The 23,255-nt window shown below is 41.2% G+C and overlaps 1 protein-coding gene across 2 annotated transcripts in view; it reads left to right on the forward strand.

Moving 5' to 3' along the window:
* NDST2 (N-deacetylase and N-sulfotransferase 2) overlaps positions 1 to 23,255 on the forward strand; it is an 82,609-nt gene that overhangs the window by 28,522 nt on the left and 30,832 nt on the right. The window contains exon 2 of one of the 2 annotated variants that reach the window (XM_026851245.1): positions 2,090 to 2,150. The gene's annotated coding sequence lies outside the window, so the exon portion shown is untranslated. Of the gene's footprint in view, positions 1 to 2,089; positions 2,151 to 11,169; positions 12,132 to 23,255 lie in introns of those variants that run through there. The other variant, XM_026851247.1, reaches the window with a different exon arrangement.

The following is a 23,255-nucleotide window of genomic DNA, read 5'->3' on the forward strand; positions in this document are numbered from 1 at the left end:
ACTACCGTGGGAGTAGTGGACATATGAGAGTCTTATCCACTGCCATTGTATAAATTCTACTAATAATTAACTTCCTAATTTGATTTTCTCAGTGAGTTTCACTGGATTGTCACAATTCTGTAAAAAATTTTTCTTTAGTTGTCTATTCCTTTTACAGTGACATCAAACATTCACCCCTTTTGTAGTCTAGCTGTTTTTCTGTTGCATCTGGCTGTTTTGATGTTTACCCTGGTGTGTTGGGATCTGTGGAGGCAAGACTTGTAGGGCTTTGTGATGGTTTGACTCTGGCTAAATGCCAGGTATCCACCAAGTCGCTCTATCACTTTCCCCGCCCCCCCTTTTCCCCTTGTTTTCTCAATAAGGTAAAGAGGGGAAAGAAGATAAACTAACTCTTGTGGGTGAAACAAAAGCAGTTTTAATATAAGCAAGGCAAAGCAAAAGTCCGCACGCGGAAGCAAAAGCAAACAGATTTATTCTCTACTTCCCATGGACAGGCAATGTCGGGCCTTCTCAGGAGCAGGGCTCCAATACGCGTAGTGGTTGCCTCGGAGGACCAAGGGTGAACCCCACGCCCTTCCTCCTTTCTCCCAGCTTTATACTGAGCAAACGTCATATGGTATGGAATATCCCTTTGGTCGGTTTGGGTCAGCTGTCCTGGCTGTGTCCCCTCCCAAGATCTTGCCCACCCCGTCCCACTGGGGGAAATGTCAGAAAGAGCCTTGGTGCTGTGTAAGCACTGCTCCTTATGTTGTAGCCACAACACCAGGGTGCTATCAACACCCTGCCAGCTCCCGACATAAAACACAGCACCGTGAGGGCTGCTGTAGGGGAAAACCAATTCCAGTTCAGCCAGACCCAGTACAGGCTTCTTGTTCTGCCTTCTCAAACTGTTTAGTGAAGAAACATAAGAATTATGGATCAAAATAAAAGAGGAACATTATGTACTGAGGAAGGGTAGGTGCTTTCTTTCCTAAACTAATCTTTATCTAACCAGCAAAAAGGAAAAGAGAAAATTTTGTTCTTGTAAATTTGTAAGGAAGGCAGGGAGCTGGCTGCCCTTGGTTATATTTACAGACAGTGCAAGTGTGGTTCTTATTTGTTTACTAATTGGCTGTAGAGGTATTAAAGATTATTGGAAACTCAAAGGTCAGAGTTTTTGCTGAACTAAGGTCTGTGTGAGCTAGAAATCTACAGGAGAGCACTTGTATATCTGAGCTGATGTGGAAGAGCTGCCTTTAGAGGCTGCCTGACAGGTATAGTAAAATTAGCCTTTTAGACCCGACCCTGCTCTAATTTGTGTCCTCCCTCGGGGTTTTCGTGACTCCACTGAGACGCTCTCACTGGCAAGCTCTGTGTGTGCACACACAGAAGTTTCCTGAGCTTCAGTTAGCTTCACAAAGTACTTTCATCTCTGTGATCAGTAGCCAGGTAGAGGGGTGGAGGAAGGGTGTAACTGTCCTTAAGTGGTTTGTTTTTTGTTTCACAGTATACCTAATGGTACTTACTGACTTTCAAAAGCTTTGGCAATAGACTACACAGACTGTCACAACACTGAAGTTTTGCCGAACAGATTTAGCTGTGGCCAAGGCTAAAGAAGATAGAGTCGTACAGTTTGCTTTGTTTGCTGTTTCAAAGGCAACTGTATTAATGAACAGATGTGAGAAATCTCATTAGGACTATGCTGGCATGTCCAGTTCTCTCAGCTCATACTGCATTTGCTTGTTCTGTGAACTTTGTTTTTTCTTCATGGTTTACCTCTAAATCCAGGTTCCTGGTTTGTTGGTTGGTTGGGTTTTTTTCCCTGTGCTTGTCATTTCTCATCTCACCCCACTCTTTCTCACTTTTGCACAATTGAGCCTGCTGCAGTGTAACCCTACATCATCAGCTAGTCATGCCAACAGGGCTGTTGTCACAGCCTCATTCTGTCCTCATGCCATGGTTAGGGTACTGTAATCATTACCTTGGTTCTAGAGAACGAAGGTGCTCCTGCTAAGTAAATGTTTACAAACACTGATGTGGAGGCTAACACTAGGGAAGAGAGAGAAGCACTGTTTAAAGTCTTGTTTATTTTTTACTTGTTTTTAAACAGACCGGTGTTCCTGAGAGAAGCAGCTGATGAGTATTTTTCCTTCACCAGGCTGTGATCAGAGGTAAGTGCAGAATCTTTTGCATTTTTATGGGCTGTCATCTCCAGATTTGGTATGGGGAAGAGCTTACTTAAGTCCTTTTGAGTGGTCTCATCAGAGAGGAGGAGGAGGTGGCTAGACTTGTATGCTGCAGTGTGAAGTTGCGCTCCTCCTTCCTCCCCTTAAAATGATTTGCAGAGGAAACAATTCCATGTGTCTTCAGCTGTGCAGTTGTCAGCATGAAGTGTCAAATGAATTAATTTGGATCAGAAAGGAATTTCTAATGCAGTTCCAGAGTGAGATAGGACTGGGTGATTGCTTATTGCTAAATATTACTTTGCTTAAATGGAGTTACTACTTCCATACCTTGTGGGCAAAATGTGGGGCAATGTATCCATTAACTCTGCCTTTGAAAAGGAATGGGAAGGATGTGGGCTAAAAAGCTTTTAAAGTTTCAGATTTTATATTTTACAGAATCTCTGACCCATGCATAACAGCTGTAAGTTCCTTTGGGGAATGACTATATTTATGTTGCTCCCAGCATAGTGGAACTACATTCATGACTTATACCCACAGGAAATATTATAATTGTAATTAAAAATAGAAATATTGGGTTGGTCTAAATTATGTGCTGAATGAAAGTTGTCCTACTTTTTTTCCTTCATTCTGTCTGGATGAATAATGAGGGAAGGTAATTCTTGCGGAGTTTATTTAGGACATATGTTTGACTACTGCACTCTAATGTAGCAAAAAAGCACCAGTCCTGTTGAGGTGCCTAATGCAAAATGTTCAGGCTCCTATGACATTTATGGATTTCAGGTGCTGCAATACTTGCAAAAAGGTCAATCCTGTTTTAAAAGTTTCTATAGTGAGTGCAGTAGAAGAGTCAGGCACGTGGTCAAGTCTTCTCTCCGCTGAAGTTCCTAGATTTGCTTGGAAAGAACAGAGGTGATTTGGTTTTGTGTTTGTGCTGGGCAAGTCTGGTCAAAATACTTTTTCATGCCTGAACGTGTTCTCAGTTATATGGATATCTCAGATTGCTTTATATGAGCAGACTGTTACGGCTTCACCTGTGCACAAAATCGGAGAGCAAAAAAAGGGAGACTGGAACTGCAAGCTCCTGATGTAGGTAGACTGGGTTTATAAAAAGTGAATTGCAGGAGGTGGTACTTAATGAATGGTTCTAGTGTACAGAAACTCAGGTGGTGAGGAAAGGTGGACATACTAAAATGAGGACTTCAGACTCCTTGAGCTCTACACATGCTTCAGCTCTAAACTGTCTGTCAATCGGAAGGTGAACTTTAACCTTAATTTTCCTGGAAAGAGATAGGCAAGTCCAGTACTGTTGCCCAAATGAAAATTTTCTTCCATGGATGGTCTCCATGCAGCTCTCACTTTCTTTTGGCAGCCCCTTCCCAGCCCCACTCACACTGCAGCTCTCTGCTTTCTCTCAACCATAGCCCTGAATTTTCTGGATACATGTATACAAGGGTCCTCAGGCACTGGTTGGATAAAAGGATTTTGGAGGGTTGGAAAAGAGGTAGGACCTATGTAGTTGTTGTGCCCCTGTTTTCATAGCTCATTTTTCCAGTGTGATTCCAATAATAAAGTCTTGTCTCCTGTAAACTTTTTGTTGGTAATTTTGCAGGTGGAACTTGCAATGACTAATAAACAAGCAAAAACAACTTGAAACATGTGATAGGTTTTGTACTTAGAATACATTGTTGTGAGTGGTAATAGAAACCAGCGCTACATTTGCAAACTCAAGAGTAGAAACAGAATAAACAAAAACGTCTGATGGAGTAGAATGAGCGTGATGACCACATTATCATTCTGTCCAGCTTGAATAGTTGCATAATTCTAGAGACATTGGTGTAATATTCACATGAGAAACTGATAAATATTTCTAAGTGAGAGAGTGAAAATATTAATGGAATGCTTCATATATTCTACTAGTGTTGAGATACATGTGACATTATGGCTAAAACAGCAAAGGGAGAAGAATGCTTTGATTTCAGGTACAGCCACAGTAAATCTCCAATGCACCTTTGATTTCACTGACACAGAGGCTAAGAAATGGGGAAAGACAGCAAAAATGTAGAAAGACACAGATGGAAAGAGGATGATGCAATACAATATATAGCCAGGTAGGCCATGCATAACCCATTTCACTGTACATGCAGAGTTATTGGAAACTGTAAGTTATTGTTACTAATTCTAAAGTGGACTGTGGGCCTTCCTTATCTAACCCATGATTAGTTCATTCATAGCAATACTTACTTATTGGTTAATAGTGTTTCCTGCGATGAGATGCCTGTGCCAGTAATATCCCACAGTTCAATTACAGAAAGAGAGGAGCCCCAAAATGCCTGCAACTTACTTTTCAAGAAAACTTATTTTCCTAAAAGCCTTTATTTTCCTGTGAGATATCTCAACTCTATTCAGTTGTAGCAGAAGTAGAGGAATAAATAACTCCTTTTCTCTTTCATTATATTTAATCTTTTTCTGGTTCTTAACTGTGTCTGTTTTGTTCTGTTAGTGGGTTTCTAGTAAGGACTTGTTTATCAGGTGTTTCTTTGCAGTCACCAGTTCTTCATCTCCTTGTCTGGGGCAGGTTACAGTAACCAGTTCCTCTGAAACATTTGGAATTGATCTAATCATATCAGTGAGGTCCTGTCATTGAAACATCTCCAGAAGTATGCTGTCTTACTTAGATGGTGTGTCTTCATGTCATCATGCTCATTTCTGTAACAGAGATGAATTGGAGTGCTTGGACATGATTTGGTCTTAAACATTTTAATTAGTTTATTGGACTTAAGTTCAAGAGAACTGGCAAGTTAGTAGTGAATTTTTGCCAGTTACTGTTTACATCATTTTTAAGGGTTGGCTGCTGCTGTAGATGAGCCTGTTCAGTATTAAAGATGAATACAAAAATGAAATGTCTCCAATTGTAGGCACTACTAAGGCTAAAGACAATGCAAGGCTAGCAACCTGCATAGCAGCACCTACTAACTTCATTATCCTTCCCTCTGTATAAGCTTACTTTATGCGCAAGTGGGCTTTGAAGATCTTCTGTGAGATAAGATATATAAGCACAGCTGAACAGAGAGAAAAACTTGATTACAAAGCAGAAGGGCATGACTTAGGGTGCTCTGGGAGGGGCATGCTCCTTTCCTCTAAACGTATCATCTGTTTGTTAATTGAATGGCTTAAAACTTTGGCACTTTTCACCTTTCTCACCATGCGTTTTAAATGAATATAATCTTACGGTTGGGGAGTGCTGTGTTCACTACATCGAGAGCTTTTTTCCTACTTCAACATGGAAGAGGTAAAGTAACAACATTGCCATTGTTTTCTCCTATAAATGCAAACATATGTTCTTCCTTTCTTTCACCTTCTTCCACAAAATTATTAATGTGCTTATATATTACAAAACTCTGTTCATTTCTCCATTATATTTACTGTATTTCGCATTAAAGCTGCTGATCCAAGGCCGTCACCAAACTGCCAAGGTTGGTCCTAAGGCCATGCTTAAAGGCTTGGAAATCAACTTAGGTTGTGATTATAGACATCTTGGAGAGCTTCCCAGAAAGGATGTGTCCAGTCAACAGTTACAAGAGATGAATATTATTTCCATTGATTTTTAAATGTTCCTGCAACCTCTATGCACTGGCCTCCTGTCAGGGCACAGCAAGGGCCAGGAGCTGAGGCAAGCCAGGAGGCAGGCAAGAGTGACCCCAGTGCAGGCAGTGTGCTCAACAATGGGGCAACAGTCCCACAGGGTTGGAGCATGGCAGGCAGAGCTGGGTGCTAGTAACAGCATCTCTTGACAGTCCCAGGCAAGATGGAGCAATAAGGCTCCCTTCCATCCACGAGTTTAAAAGACAAGGCTGGAGACAAAGCTACAACATGGGTCTAGAGTCCACCCAGGAGACAGGGCCAGAGGTAGGACTGTGTACAAGCTAAAGTGTACATATGAGGGGTCTCTCCAGGAGACAAGCTACCTACAGCGTAAGTCAATCCAAGAGACAGGGCTAGAGGCAGGGCTGCAGACAGGTACACTTACAGCGAAGTTCGAGCAAAGAGCAAAGGCCCAAGCCTGAGCGCAGGTGGGGATGCTGGACCATAGGCAGAGTGGTGCATGGAGGAGCAGTCCCATGTGAGACTGGTCTGTGCTCTTAAGGGCTGATAGTGCCCTCAGGGTCCTGACACCTTCAGCTCCTTAGTGGGACAGATGAAAAGTTGCTTGCTGTGTATGCTGTCATTTCTCACAAATTTTAATGCTGTAACTGGTACCTATAACAAAGACCCTTTGTTTCACTGAAGAGGAAGAAAAAGGTTTTCCCTCACATGCTTATTCTGGCTCCAGAAATTCTTGTCAATCTTCAGATAGGCACTTCATTCCAAACAGGGAGGATGATAGCTCACTTGTCTTCTGATGTAAGGGACAGAGGTGTGGTTTTCGTTTGTGGCCCCACCCACTCCTGCCTTCTCAAGAACCACTTTTCCTTCTATTTCAGTGGCAGGGGATAAAAAAAGGATAATATGACACAGATATCTTTGATTGGATTTCAGGTAGGGTAGATTTTACCAGTGACAACATAAACATTAAAGCCAGCTAGAAGTTTACCAAAATCTGTGCAAATAAAATTAATTTGTTTGATCTGAACATATTGTACCTACACAAGTCTGCAGGGTCCATCTCTTTTTCTCAACCCCCCATCCATGCCTCAATTCTGGCAATGGTCACATGGCTTGTTGCACCAGAAAGCTGTTGAGTTTAACTGTAGTCTTCCTTGTGCTAGGGAGTGGATCTCAGCTAACTTCAGGTAAAGGGGAAATTCAGGACAGAAAGCTGTTCCTCTCTTATCAAACAGGTACTGGGCTGGGTTGAATGCATCCTTAAATCTTCTGTCCCTTCTGTGGCTACTAAAGAGGATGAGAAGTTTTTTCTCTTCCCTTGGTGATCCCCAAGATCTGCTTTGTGTCCAAGTATTATCTTTTTGAAAAGAGCTATGGTAATCTAGGTTATTTATCAATATTTGGGTGAGGAAGGATGGAGGAATTTAAAAGAACTCTCATTTTTTTCAGGTACTTAGTGCAGTATTGAAATACCTCAATAGTGACCTGTCTTTGCTGGTATTTTTCCAATGAAATTTACACAGAAACATGTTTTGTCTTCACTGACTCCAGTGAGAGTTTCAAGATTTATTGGACTGGGTACAGCATATCCTGTGTGTTGTCACTACCTGTAAAATGTGGTAGTCAGTGGGCCGAGTCCTGAGGGACAAGATCTGTGCACAGATGAGACTGATGTGTGTGTGAGACTGAAGAACTGAGTGAGAAATGCTTGTTTGGCACATTACTGTTGGTTGTGTGGTTTTGTCTGGAGATTAGAAATTGTCCAGGGATAGTACTGTCAACGCTGTCGTGCCTCGGTGCCTTACAAATAAGGCTTGATCAAGAAAATTTTTCAAAGAATGTAACCTAAGCAAACATGTATCTTGCTATGTCTTGGTAGTTCCAGAACCATTTAATCCCCATCCATTTCTCAAGTGTAAATAGCACCCTAAACCTTGAGGTATTCTGAAAAACATGTAACGGAGAAGTGTATGTCCTTCTGACATGGCAGGGCATGAAAAATGTGTTTTACCTAGCCATTTACAGTCATTGTAAAGGTCCAGGTAAACACCTTGTATAGCCTGATAAATGAGAGACATCAAAGAGGACTGTCAAGTCTCTCTTGGGCTTTGAAGCCCAGGATTTCAGTATAGGTCTTTTAGCAGATTTGCTTGCACAGTGGGATTTTGTTTCTTGTTTTTATTTACCTTTTCAAGATTGGGTTATTTACAAGCTAAGGCCACTTATTTCAAACATATTTACCTTGAAACCATATACCCTTTTAAGCAACTGCTACAAAGCACAGCAAGAGGTTTGGGTCTAACCAACATCCTGGAAATTAAGGTATTACACAGTATGACCATGTTAAGGAGGAAATACTACAAATACTGTTAATACTTTTGTAACAACCACCATTCTTAGTTTAGGTATAGAGACTCTGAGAGGCTTCTCTCTTTCTCCGAGTAGTTGATTCTGGTTTTCAGATGGGTTTTACAGATTTTGAGTGTTAGAAGTAGAGGAAAGATAAAGGCTAGTCCAGAAATGCTGCAGCAGGCATGTGATTTCAGCCAGTGACAGAAGAGAGACTTTATCTGAACCATGACTAGACATTTTGAGTTTGCTTTCATTTTCCTGGGCACTACCCTAACAAAAGGTACTTTTAAAATCTGTTTTAATTGACAGATTTACAAAAAATGTCTAATAAAGATACTGATACCTTTACAGTGAATTAAAGCTACTGATGATTGCCTTGATTTTCTTGGTAGCGTTTCCGTGGACCCATCGGAAATAGTCTGCTGATTCTGGTGGAAAACCTCTGCTCTGGTGTTGTATAATTCTGCAGCTGTGCCTCTGCTCTCACTATCATTAAAATACATGGAGTAGTCAGAAGGGCCTTGTATACCATAGCCAGCACCAGGAATGTTACAGAAACACCCTCGTGGTTATCCCTATCTTCATGACTGGGGAAGCTGGCTGGGAAGGGGAGGCTGTACTTAAAATGTGCATCAATAGAGGCTCTATCTTGATTGGTAGCAACATCCTGCATTTCCCTCTTTATTTCCAAGGCTCTTTGGAGATAGTCACCATGAAGTGAGATTGAGCAGAACTACAGTTTGTGGCATGCCAGGGTAATTAGGATTGACTGTTCAGGAAAATATCACTGAAATGTCACTATTAACTATCTACTAGCATGAGGACATAGTTGATGTATTTGCCTCTAAGTGGTGCTTAACAGCAATTGAGTGAAATTTTTCTCTGCTTGCCATTCATCTGGGGGGACAGTGTGAAATAGTTATGGGAGTTAGGGGGAGTGGGAAAGTGCAGTGGGTTTGGGTAGCGAGGATGGAGGAGAGGAAATCTAGCCTTTGAGAGAGATGCTGAAGTTGTGACTTGAAGGCAAAAGTTAATTGTCTTCATATACCTGGAGCAGCAGTAATTTTTCTCTCTAATATTTTTTTAAGTGAATAAATTTGAAAACACTACCAGCAAGTGTCCAATAAACCTGAATCTCTATAATACACTGGAGTCTGGAGAAAAATGTATTAAGTGTATGGTGAAAACTCATCATGAAAATCTTGGTTATTCTAAAAATCAGTTCTTTGTTGTGTGGAGTCAGGATTTTCTGTTGTCTTTGTGATTAGTGGAGTATCAAGAGATTTCCAACATCTGCTTTTTGCATACTGCAGCCTGAATGGAAAGGGGAGCTCGAAGCTAAATATTTAATTGGTTTTAGGTTATATATAATTTTTTTTTTCAGCATCATCCATCTGCAGTTCACAAAGAGGCTTGAAAACTTACAGTGCTGCATTGTAGCATGATAAATATGTGAGAAGATTTTTTTAAATGAGGCAGAACAGAGAGTTGTCTCCTGTTAGATGTGGAAACCACATTTTTCAAAGGTACTCAACATCCATTTAATTTTGCTGATTGATTAGAACAGCAGCACTAGTTTCATATGTGTAATACTTGTCCCTCAGCACCTCATCTTGTATTCACCACTTAGCAATAAATATCAATGTCTGCATGCTTTTCTTTCTGAAAGACTTCAGTGCTTTTTTCAGTTTTCATATTAAATTAATAAATAATTGCTGTTTTTATAATGTATCTTTTAGGATTAAACAACACTGAACAAATGACTGTGCCATTATAGGAGAGGAAGGATACATAATAGTGTGCCCATTCTGAATGAGTTTTATTGTTAATTCAAAAGGAAAATCATCTACTCATCATAAATAATTCAAAACTTTTTCTACCTTAGCTTCCAGGGCTTGTTCCTGTCCTGTAGGAGCAATGAGACAGTAGAAAATATCTTTGAGACAGACCTTACTGCAGATACCTGGTCAATTTAACTGTGAGAAGGTAGACACTCTGCAAAAGGAGGTTAAATCATAGTAGGTAACCCCAACAACCTGATAATTGACCTTTGTTTCTGATTTTAGTATTTAGCTTGTAATTGTCAGGACAAAATTTTCAGGAGGTGCTTTGTTCACTTTATTACAGAGATAGCACCTGAATCATTGAGATTCAGGCCTCTTTCAGAGCACTCTCTAATACCCTGTGATGTTCCATTGCATTAGTTTTCACTGTCTTATTACAGAAGTGTTTGCTGTGTGCTGTCAGCTCCTGTTAAAATAACTCCTCTAGAGATGTGTGCTAGTGTGTCATCCTGTCTGAAAACCCTCTTCTCCCAAATATGCTGACTGGGAGACAATACAACTTTGAGCATACCTAGGGCTTTGCATCTCCAAAGAGCAGAGTATGCTGCTGTGGTCAGAAGCGCCTCCTTTCCTGCCTGCCTTTCTGCTCCTCTAGGACACCTTTTTTCTATTGCATTTTAAAGTAAAAAGCCCCTCTTGTGCCAGTCTTTCAGGAGTATAAAGAGAGTTTAGCTCCCCCACTATCACAGCAACCAAACACACTTAAATAGGGACAGAACATAGCCTTAGATTTATGTATTTGTTCTTTTAACATGTTAATTTTTTATTAGTGGTGCACAAGAAGATGATTTTTCAGTGTCCCTCTGCAGATTTATTCCAGTCTCCAGATTTTAATAATTGCGTCTGAGTATACTTAGCTGGTGTACTGTTGGGTTGGCTTGCCCTACCCCCCTCCCTCTGATAATGAGATCAGTTCACTGAGTGAAACTGCAAGGCGCATTAGGGCAAGAGAAGCAATTTACTGCTGCTGAATACATTTGCTGAGTGTAGTTTCCCTCATCTTGTCAGCTTGTCAGTCTGGAGGCATCCATAAACCTGTGACAGCTTTAGAAGACGAACTCCGGCAGCAAGCTGTCAGGGTGCCAGGCGCTGCTGTCTGGGCTGCTCTCCTCCCCTCTCCCCCCTTGTCCGCCCGCTTGCCCTCCCTCTCTCTGCCTGCCTCCCTCTTGTCTCTCTCTCCCTCCTCTTTCCCCCCACTCTCCGACTCCCTCTACCTTAGTGATGTGGGTTTAGGTGCTGCTGTTCTCCATGGTGGTACCTTTTTGGTTTCCTCCTTGATCCTCTTTGCACTGGAACAAAGGCAGAACTGGCTGCCTGTGGTGCAGCACCTGCCCCTGCAGCCTGGGGAGCAAAGCGGAGGAAAGCGGGACACTCTGCATCCCCTTCTGCCTGTGCCGACAGTGAGCTTGTTCAGTCACTTCGCTAGAAATGCCTTTGAACTGCTGCCAGATCCCATTGTCTGCCGTGCAAATGGAGTTCAACGCCATGCCAAGATTATATGCACAGTGTGTAGAAGGAGGAAGGAGTGGAGCTGTATCCCCACCCTGAAGGAGCATCTCAAATCTGCTGTGTGCCATGATAATCTGAGTACTGGACCATACTTCTCTGCCTTCCTCTGCACACCGTCTTCCTTACTTTCCTTGCTGTTCCTGGGATTTCAGGAAGTGACATGGAAGCTTTTCAGAGAGGAGCTGCAAGGCAAGATAGTTTCTGAGGAGAAGAGGGCTGTGCTTTTGGATTGTTTTATGTGGGACTGTGCTTTGCCCGCCACCCACCTGTAGCTGCAGTATGCTATACCAGCTAGTGGTTAATGGTGCTTCTGCTCAGCAGTGATGTGTTCTTTTTTAGCATGTATTTATTTACATTTGTCCATTTGTCTGCACTTAAAATTCCACCATCCTTAGTTTCACAAAATGATCTGAGAGATTTTGGCAACACTGAGTGAAGGGAAGGCAGTCACTGCTACTAATAATGGTTTAGCCATCTACCAACTGTGCAACCCAGCTGCCCTTCTCTAGAAAGGCCAGCTCACCTTATATATGATTTTTGTGAAGAGCAGCTCTCAGGCTTTCTTGTTTTCCCTTTGGCTTCGTGTGTTTCCTTGGGTTGCTGACTATACAGACCCCTTTTGAGAGAGCAACTTCACTTAAGGATTTCGATTTTAAAGGTAGGATTTTGAATCTTTGTGTTTATCTTTGCTATTCCTTATCTAATTGTTACCTAAGGTGTTACAAGAAAACATTGTTTTCTTTCATGGTTGTTATTTGACTCCTTAACCAGTCATCATCTGCAAGGACAGTGCCTTGAGAGGAGGATGGAGGAGCTGCTTTTCAGTGACTGTATTAGGCAGTGCACTGAGTTGGCAGGGCTTGTGTCTCCCACCGATATGCCTGCTATGTTCCTTGCTCTTTGAGCTCTTTGTTAGTTCCTTCTCCTCCTCGTCTGCTCTCCCTTGCCCTCCCTGAAAGGATGTCTCTACATCTAACCTTGCTGCTGGGTTAAATTCAGGTTCTGAAATGTGCTGAAGGAGGATGAAATCTGGCCTGTTTGTTGCTGGTGGCTCACAAATGCACTTTAATAGTACAAGGAAGCTGGTTATAGCTGCGTGCCTTCATCTAGGTTACTGCTTGCACTGCACTATAAATAGATACTCCCTTGACCCTTCATAGTCACTTTATGTGTTGGGAACCCGAGTGGAAGATGAACAGATACCAGCAATATTGGTAACTGACAAAGTAATTGTAAAGATTAGAGCCATTACAAATAGAACATTTTAAAAATCAGATAATGTCTTGTATGTTCCCTGAGGACTAATGCAACCATATTTTCTAGTGGCATGTCACACGGCAATCTAAATTCTCGTTTGGATCTCAAGAGCAAAGCTAGTTGTGCTAAGTTAATATTTAGCAACTTGAAAGCTTAGAAATGGAAATTGTTACAGATATTCTTCCTTTCACTGCAAACTAGTAAAAGAAGATCCTTTGGTTAAAAATGTGTTTGATTTCCATTTTTTAGTTCCTTGGGAAATAAGATTCACTTGAAATGCTGAGGATTTTCTGGTTATTAAGAAATTTCTTGATCCTCGAGCTGAGATGTAGCTGACATTTTCCTGATTAAGGCACATTAAACAGAATTTGGGCCTTTAAAAATGTTCTTTAATTAACCAGTCAAGTTGATGCTGATAGTATGGATGCTTCTGCAGTGTGGCCAAATGCCACAGATGTAGGAAGCACAGACCAGAAACTTCTCACAGGGCTTCTTCTCTTAATGGTCTTTGTTTTTTCCTCTTACAGTAACAGAGACAGTCGGGTAGTTAGGCTGCTTCGTAAGTAACTGTATAGATGTAGCTCCTGATGTCTAAAACCTTCCCTCTACAATGTGGCTATATGGAAGAGGAGACACAATTTTCAGTTCCATTCTCCTCACTCCCTCTTCACTCCCCAGCTTCAGCTCATAAAGGATGAAGAAGGGTGGTGGTCTCTTCTTAAGTGATGTTATATTTTTCTGGCTAGATAAAATTGCAGTGAAATATTCCCCATATTGTATTAGAATCTGGCCTTTTAATAGGCCATTCAGTTCAAGAATCCCAAAGAGTTAATGAAAAGGTGTATGTTGACAGGAGTATTTAACCAACACAGAGCTGAAATAACCTGTCAAAGGTTGACCGGCTGCTAACTCCACGAATCTTGGGTCTTAACCTTGCTGCTGGAATTGTCAGACAGCCTCTGGAGTGGCTTTTCTGCTTTTGAAAGAAATTACTTATAAAATACAAATGATCTGTCAATAAAAATGGTCTCCATTGTTTTAAACCACCCGGAAATGATGTAGCAAGTCTGTTCACCTTAGATGAAATATAACAAAAAGTCGTTAACCCCACTACTTTCCTTCATTGTGAAACAGCCATTTTATGCACTCAGTAAAATATTATATGTCAGAGGCATTTCATCAGTGGATGCAGCCATTTGCTTGAAACCGCAGTTTAAGATCTGGTTGCATGAGCACCCGTTCCGCCTGGTGTTACCACTTCAGTGTGACAGATGTGTCTCCATTGTCATACCTCACTCCACACACCTGGACCCTGCTGGAGTTTTCTTGTAGTAGGATAAAGCGGCATCTGGACTGGAGCAGATACTTGAGTAGTTCTCACTCTGCGAGGTGCCTGTTTTCTGATGCTTCATGTTGGAGTCACCTAGTGCAGTAAAAGTACTCAGGTCTGTTTGAAAGCTGGAAACCTCGTTTAAGTCTCTGAAACAACCTAAAGAAGGTGGTAGATTCAATAAACTTGTTTCAAGAGAGGCAATTGATAGTGCTCATTTATTAAAAATGTTGCTGGGTTGCTGGAAAATAGGAGGGGGAAGAGGTTGAGAAAGAAAGTCTGCAAACTCAGCCTGCTTACACACATTAAGATGAGCCCAGGCATGAAGCAAAAAGAAAGCTCGGAGCTCTTCATTATCTAATACTCCCTTAGGGCAATAACAAACTCACTGTAGAGCCATCAAGCCAGGCACAGGGGCTGGTGGAGAGCAAGCACACATTGTTTTTGGAATATGCCTGGTGCTGGAATCTTTCACTGCAAATTTGAAGCCATCTTTAATGCAATATATTCCTCCAAGGGGTTTTGTTTTCGTTGCTTACCATTTCAAAAGCTGCTTTCAAGCCAGTGTGATGCCTTCTTCCCAACAAAAGGTTGTGAAGTTAGGTATCGTACAACAAAGGAAGCATAATCTTGCTTTTTCATGCCCTCATATGTGAGTTGAGATTCTAGAAAGACCTTCCCTTTTGAAACTGAAAATGACCAAATGGAGAAGTTCACCTCTCTCTGCTTTGGTGTGTTGTAGCTTTTCAGCCTTTCTGTGGTGCTTAGTGACCACTCCATATTGTGCTTCATTTCAGAGTAAGTAATCATTTTTATACTGAAAATTCAAGTGCAGAATATATTTGTGCAAAGGCCAAATGTTTTTTCTGGGATGGGAGGGTGGGGAATGTGAGGAAGCGTGAAACTGACCTCCAGGGTCTCCTGATACATGTACAGTATTCTGGTTTGGATTTATATAAGGAGCAGGGAATAGAAGTTGAGGTGTCTCTTTTGAGGTGATAGGGCAGTTTAGGGGTAGGATTTGTGGCATTGGTTCAGCCTGCATTACATTAAATTGGTTGTATATGTTAAATTGGTTGATTGACATTCATCTGTTTAGGATTGTGAAGCAAAGTGGACCTCTCTAAAAAAGCAAAGGTCTCAAATAACTCCTCTTATTTGTATTCCTAAATTTGCAGAGCCCAAGGTGCTTCTTTGTGTAAGCAATTTGACCTAAAATAAGTTCAGTCTCTTCCCCCTTCCCACTAAATTAAATGCTATTGCTAGTATTTTAACCTCCAAGGTGGCCTTTGCTGAATGAGCGTGGTTCCCCTGTTTGATGCAGATAGCATCAGTGAAGAAAAAGAAATGGATGAGAGCCTAGCAAATGCAAAGGAAGGGAAGAGAATTCTCACCCCTTGCATGGAACAGCCTCTGTGCTGTCAGCAAACCAAGCCGAGATATGATCCTTCTGCTTATTGAGAACTGCTAGAGGATTTTTCACTGTCTGTCTCAAATCTCATCCTCTGGAGTGTTTGCAGTAGAGCAGCAAGCAGTGGCAATCCCACCCTTACTGCTCTTTTGAAGTTTGTGTTTTACTCAGGTAATGTCAGGATACCAATTCATTCCAATATATTCACAAAGCAGTGTGGAGGCATCAGTGCTCAGCATCTTTGTGTAATGTGATTCTTATTTTACAAATAGGGTTCAGGAGATGTGTAACCATATCAAGTTAGAAGTGGAATAAAGAAGAGTCTCACTTTCAGATTCCCTAGCTTTTAGGAAAACGTCTAGCTCCCTCCCAGAGGGTACATGAAGAGCTCTCACTATCATAAAGATGGTAATTCTGATGCTTGTAGACCAGTACACAAAGGGGAAGTTGAAGATTTTAATATCCTGTCTCATCTTCCATGATAATGCTATTCTTCCTTCTGCCCTGTGTGTAACTGTGCAAGGAGAGAAGGAAGCCAAAAAGGGTGCTTAAATTTCCCTGGCAATTCCCGGTGTTGGTCTCTTGAACATGGAGCCCTCAGTTGTGGCTCAGCTGTGGAGTCTTCCTCTCTGAATGCCCTGGAAAATTGGTGTCTGTATGAGAGGACAAAATTGGGTCCTCAGTTTATGTGTGCAGGAATGAGTTAGAAAACAGTCACCCTGTCTTAACTCGGGAGGAGCTGAATGAGGGTAGCATATGGCTTGATAACCCCAACACATGCACCTTGGCACTGCTTTGGTAGAGTTATCTGTTGGCACTGCTGCCAAGGCACTGCCCCATGGAGCAGAGGAACACCAGGGCTTGAAACAGCCACGTCGGTGGGTTTCCTGGAATTGGAATGACCAATGCATTTGTCAAACTGGCAGCCCTGCGCAGCCAAGGAGAAGGATGTGCAGGTCTGCTCTCCTGGCCGGGGTGGGGGATACTGATGAATTTGCACATTTGTCTATGTCCCCTTCACCAAGAGGGGAGTCAGGCAGCAAAGCCAGCACCTGGCAAGTGCAGAGGCTGTTGCATCCAGTCGCAAGCAGCTGCCATGCGATGCTGCCTGGTTGTCAAACTAATTGGGAAAATACAGGCAGGCAAAGGGCAGTATGGGCAAAAAGAAGTATAAACAAGCACTGGGACAGTATTCTTACTACCATACCGAGATGTCAGTATGTCCTTTGAATAGGCTTTCTGTTAACACTTGCAATCACAGATGTTCTGCAAGCCACTTAGCACTTCAGGGGAGAGTGAGGACAAAGTCAAAGCATTTCAAGTTATTGCAGAAACACTAACCCAGATTCATAATGAAGAGGGAATTTTACAATTCAAGTAGAGGCTTCATTTTTTTGTTGTGAAAGAACACAGTGCATGTCTTCCAAAAAGCTGTAATCTTTATATTCCAGCTACCAAACTAATTGAGAGTTAAGTAGACCAAATAATTAGAGTTAAAATTAATTTGTGTATTTAGCTTTAAAATTAATGCCTAAAATTTTAAAATATGTTTATCACAGTGTGGTTTTTAGTAACATAATTACAACTCTTCAAAGTTGCTGTCTCACTAAAAAAAATATTTCCTTCTTGTGTTTTGGATATGATAAAAGAAAATAAGAAAATTCAGCTTGAATATCCAGACTGTCTTTGCTCTTCTCTTTGCAGCAATGTTGAGTAGTAAAAGAAGAATTCTTGTCTGGAAGTATAGTGTTAATCTAATCTGGAGCTACTAAAGAGCATTAATTATTTAGTTAAGTGTTGCTGCAAAGTCAAGTTTGAATTACTTGAATGCTCTAAATGGGGTTGTTTCTCTCCAGTCACATCTGTGCACATGATTGTGGTGTTAAGTGATCTGAAACCTATAAAGTATCTGTTACCTCACTGAGATCAATTAGCACATTTGTGCTTGAGATTTCAACATTAATAATGAAATTTCAGCATTTATAATGTTTTCTTGTGGGTATTCTTTAATGCAGGTAATCTACATCAGCTAGCTAATACCACTATTGTCTCTGTATGGGAAACCGGTTTACAGTTGAAAGGGCAGAAAGCACTGTAAGAATGTAGTTGAGGCAACTCCTGCCTAATGCAGTCCTTGCCCTCTTTTGCTCCTGAATGCTTCTCTCTGGACAGAGGGGGAAGGGATGAATGCAGTTAGACAGTACTACAAGTGTATTAGATTTTCACAACCAAACCAAGAGTGGCTTTAGTCAGGATATGAATGAAATAATGCTGTGGTGTGTCCGCAATATTGCACGACATCGCGAATTTTAGACTTGCAGACTGTATGAGCCCCCTTCCATCAGCATTAAATACCTAAGCTGTAAGCATGCTAGTGTATTTCTGCTGGAACTTGACCTGGAAGATGAGCTGTTAAGCCTTTTAGACTTATTTTGATTATTAAAGAACCTATGTTTTTTGAAAGTAGGCAAGCTAGACCTAATGTCTCAGGCAAATTCTGTCTTTAGACACTATGTTTCTGCCTCCTTAAGTGATGTGAGCTGCATTTTCTTCTACTCCCTTCTGACTCCTTGTACACTCCTCCCTTTATCTCTTCCTCCTACTCTCAGCTTTGCATTTTGTTTCATGCTGACTTCTATTCCTGGAACAGTCTTCCAGTCTCTGCTGCCAAATCCTTCCCCGCCCCCTCTGCTTTTGTGAACCTGTTTCTTCCAGAAATCATTCCCAAGTTGTTTACATGACTAATTGTCTTGTATGCTTTCTTCCCTATATCTGTTGTTCTGGATCATGTTTCTTAATGTGAGATAGTAGGTATGGCAGGATAAAGGAGTGTATTTGCCACTGTTTTGTTGAGCATTGTTTGCATTAGCTCTTTTTACAATTATTAGTAATAAATTCCCCTTGACATTTTGAGAGCAGAATATTTCACTTAGTTCACTATTTTCGGTATGCTATTAAAGAGCAGCCATGTTTTATCTTAAGGTAATTGCTAGGCTGTGGAAGATTGGTGTCTGTGTTTTAGCAAGTGCTATCAACTAGTCTGTCTCTATAGGCAAAGTTCAGCTGTGTCTGTCAATTGCATGAAATGGTGGTAGAAAACACAGGGCTCTGGGCAAATCTGCTGGTGTTTTGCAATATTACTGTCACTGCACAGCTCTACTGCGGTGGTAATTGTGGTGCTGTGGTTATTTTCCTAGCATGGACAAGCTTGCAGAGGCATGGGTGGAGATGTATCTGCTTACTGTTTATAAAGCATTTTTGTGTCCTTGTTTGTGGAACAAGTCTTACCACAAAAAGATTGCAGAAAAGCACAAGGCCCACCATATTAGTAGAACTATGTGTTGGTAAGTGGTTATGTTGTTGTATCCAAGTGGTGGATCAAATTACTGCATATTTTGTAGTGCATTTTGTAGGCTGAATACCTTCTACCAGGCTAGACGGAGTTCTCCATCCCACTGAACACCTCACCATACAGGTTGATGCATGTTCCTACCTGGAGAGAATTCACTTTTCTAGCAATTCTGTTCTTTCCATTCAAACTGAGACAAGGCAGTCCGTTTATTGATTTTTTTTTTTTTAAAGTTACTGGGATTTTTTGGTTTTAAACTTGAACCAAGTCTAAGATTTATTAAGAAAGAAATTGAAACCCTGAAAACATTAATGTTGCTTTAGACTAAGTTTTGTAATAAACAGTGTTCTGAATACTTCTATTTTCAGGTCCCACTTCTGATAGTATCTGACCTCATGACTTAGTGTTATATGTGAAACAGTAATAGTTTCATAATTGTTTAATTATGTAAATACTTAATGCAAACTTACAAAATGGCACACAAGATTAACCTCACTGATTTTGACTTGAAGGTTAATCATATGTTTTTCCATTATCAGAAAATAAAAGTGGACTTCAAAACTGTGCTTCTTCATGGAAAAAAACATTTTTTTTACTTGAAAACATAAATAGTTTCCATGTTAATGATGAAAAATGAATCTGATTTTCAGTAGTTGAATGCATTTTATTGGGAATTTTACTACTTGTAAATTTTGGAAAAAAGTCTCCAAGGTATCTGAATTAGTCTCCAAAACCCGTAATTGGGCACCTTGCAGTTTCAGTACCCAGATCCTTTTTGTCTTCAACTGCAGTCCCTAATGGAGATGAACATTTTGCTCGAAATTCTTGAGCTTTCCTGACAAAACAAGTTTTATCAGAGGGTAGATGAGATTGCAAATATGGCAGCTTTTGTTCCTGAGTTTGTATGTACTGTTAATTAGGATGTTAATGAGGTCTGGGTTTACTGTGCATGAAGGAGGAGTATTTTAAAGATGCAGGAAAAAACATTCTACCTTAATCAGTTGACTAATTAAAAATGTAAGCATGTAGCACCCACTTTAGCAATTAAATCTATAAAATGGAAGGCTGAAAACTAGTGGCATGTAATTACAGTACCATTTAAAATGAATTAATGTATTTGAGGTATATGACTTTTGAAATAGTAAGTTTTGTTTCTGTGTTGATTGTCTAAAACCGAGGTTTCTACAAGGGGGAACAGGAGGTAGAGTGTAGAAATTCTTGTTTTTAAATGGTAGTGAGCATGACATAGTGTAAACTGTGGTGTGGGAATAAATGTGCATTGCCTGTGTTGTTCTGAGTTTGTAACGATTACAAACACAGATGGTTTGAGAGAAAATTAAATAATTCCACCCACATCAAGACAGGGAAGTCTAACAATAGCCATAACTCTTTATCACCCTGTTTCTCTAGCAAACTCTGTCCTGCTGTCATTTACACATTTTTCATGCATTGAAAGCTAACTAGCATGTGAAACTGCCGCCGAGTCTATCAAGGCTGTAAGGACCACAGTAGGCTGGAGCTGCTCTCACCCACCATGCATGGAGTCTCCATCCACCCTCCTCCTCCAGCCCAGGCATCATTCTCAGCAACAATAGGACAACTAAGAGGTGGTCACTGACAGCCACCAGGTTCAACCTAGAGTCCACTGATCACCAGATGAGTCCATAGTCTTCAGGCAGGTCCAGAATCAGGTCAGCAAGGCAGACGATACTTGTAATTCAGGTCATGTCCTGAGCTTAGGTACAGCTCCCACGTCAGTAGATGGAGGATGGTCAGGGCATTCAGAGACCATTGGTGTATGCAGGACCCTGACAGTCTTCCTGACAGAGTTCCCCCTTGAAATCTATTTCTGCCATAATGCTTGTGAAAAATCAGATGATGATTTTCGTTGTACAGGTAGCTGTGAAGACAGTAGAGCACTTTGCATTTATTTGTCTTGCAAAACCCAGCCCCCCAAACCAGTGTCTCAGCCAGCCTGTGTAATCTCCATACACTTTAACTAATGCCTTTTCCACCCATTCTACCCTTCTTCCCTTTGCTTGTTTTTACTCATTTTGCCTTTGGTAGGCCAGATTTACAGCTTGCTTATATCACTTTTACTCCCTTTTTTTGAAGTAAGTTTGCACTGTCTTAAAATCTGTCTTGCAGTAGCCAAACCAGCAAAAATGTGAATCTTTTGTTCTCTCAGTCCAGGAGACTTAATTATTTCGATGACACAAAGGTAATAGAGAACTGGATATTAGAAACTACAAAGGCTTGGAGATAGGCTATTAGCTTTACACGGGGTAGAGGTCTGATGAATAGAAGACTTCAGCTGAAGGCAGGAGGGACCTGCTGTACACAGCTGGGGAACATACGTTTTTACAAGCTCAGCAAATTCTGACCCTGTGCATCTTGGTGCAAATGCACAAGTACAGGTAAGCACAAGAGCTTTACTGAGGTTTTGTGCTTTGGTAGGGCATATTTACTTTTGGTGTCAGTTTGGACAAACTTTCAGTGTAACACTATTAGACCTGTTCCCTACTGTCATATGTTCCTAGGTAAAATAGTTTGGAAGAGATGATTACTTCTGATGTGTTACCTGACAGGAGGAAGCAATTGAATATAGAAGATCAGCCTATTGCTAATTGAGGTTAATTTTTAAAAGTTTAGCTTGAAGGAAGAATGGTTAGGCTGCATTCATAGCAATTACAGATAAACTTCCATAATATACATTTCTATATTAAGGCACTTCAACTCTGACTGACACTGAGTTGTCTTGTTTTTGCCACAGTTTGACTGTATTTCCCCACTTGATTAAGTTACTTAGGAGAAGACAGCAGAGAAGACATTTTGCTTTTTGCAGCAGGATTTTTTATCTGAATTGTGATAATCAGGGTGCATGAGGAAGTGGAAGTTAGATCCTTGTCAATATCTAATGCAGAAGGAACAGCATTTATTTCCTGTTCTCACAGTTGAATTCAAGATGTTCTGTCATGATAGAGCATATATTTTGATTACTGATGTAAGGGGGAGGCCAAAGATGGTGTGTTCCCACCATTTGGGGTGACTGCGATACTCACTTCCCACCTGGGTGGGATTGGAGAGCAACTTGGAGTCCCTTGTGTGGCAGTCTCAAACCTGTGCTAACTCTGGTTTTCCATCCCACAGCTCCAAGGGCCTGGCTGCAGAAAGAAGCTGGTATCTCATCCCTGGTTTGGGAAAAGGGTTAGGGGTCAGAGTGTGCATAGACCTGTGTGTCAGGAAAGGCACAAAATAGAAGGAACAGTAACACTAGAATGAAACTGCAGTTCTTGTGGTGGCCTGATACCTAGGTGTCAGAGGTTCAGTAGCACATGAAGTAAAGGAGTGGATATGCCCCTGTGGTTATTTCTGAGGAAAGTGCCTCCTTTCTCTCATGTGGGCAGCTGAGTTAGAGGCCTGTGTGCCCCCAGAGCAGTTACATTCCCTCAGCTCTCTGACTTCTGTGAGCACTTCCACTACCACAATACTTGTAGTCTTTCCTTTTCATTCCAGCAAAGGTGTGCATCAGCCAAGCTACATATTGTTTTTATTACATAGTCAATCATCAGCAACTGTTGAAGGTTGAAATTTTGTTTGTTAAATAATTCTTTGGGTTCCTGATTTGCACATCTGATTGTTAGGCAGGCTAAAAAACAAGATAGCTGTTCTCCCTTCCCAAATTTGTCCTGTGCCAAGACAGTGAAATATGTAAGGGCTTGTGGTGCTGACATTCAACTTGAGCGAATACCTCAGTGTAAAAGTTTGATATTCCCTCTCTTTTGAAAATGAGTCAGGTCAGTTGTAATGACCCTAAACAGTGAGTGTAGTATGATGGGGAGAATGCAGGGAGCTGAAAACCAGATTTCCTGGAAGCTCTTATAAGGAGGCTATTTTTATTTTCAGAGGAAAGGTTTGGTTTACGTTGCTAGCAGGTAGTACTGGGCCATGCCTCTGTCACTGGCATGGGAAGGACTAAACCTGTTGTTTCTTTCTTTGTGCTGTAAAGGAGTAAGAGAACAAAGATCTGCCACAGACTAGGTTGTCAATGGAAGGGGTGTATCATTTATCCTACCAGCAAGAACCTTGCAGGAGTCATGGGATCCATGTGCAGCCTCCTGTGGAGCTGGCCTGGCAACATGAGCCAGCCTCTCTAAGATCTGTGCCTTCATGGTACCTTCAAAATTCATTGCACTGGCACAAGGATAAATTCAAACCTGCAGTTGGGTTTCCACCAGGCTGGGCTGAGAGGAGTTCATGAGATCTGTTTAGCACGGACTGCAGTTTATGTCTCATGCAGAAGGTGTGAAGTTACATATCAGTCTGGGGATTATAATATTAAAATAATAATAATTATTACTCCATCACACAGGTCTTCTCCTCTTATATCGGACTGACACATTTCAAGCTTGCTGGCCAGCTGGCAGCTTTTTGG

Source organism: Athene cunicularia (genome assembly GCF_003259725.1).
Source record: "Athene cunicularia isolate RWA chromosome 6 unlocalized genomic scaffold, athCun1 chr6_part1, whole genome shotgun sequence".
Classification (NCBI taxonomy): domain Eukaryota; kingdom Metazoa; phylum Chordata; class Aves; order Strigiformes; family Strigidae; genus Athene; species Athene cunicularia.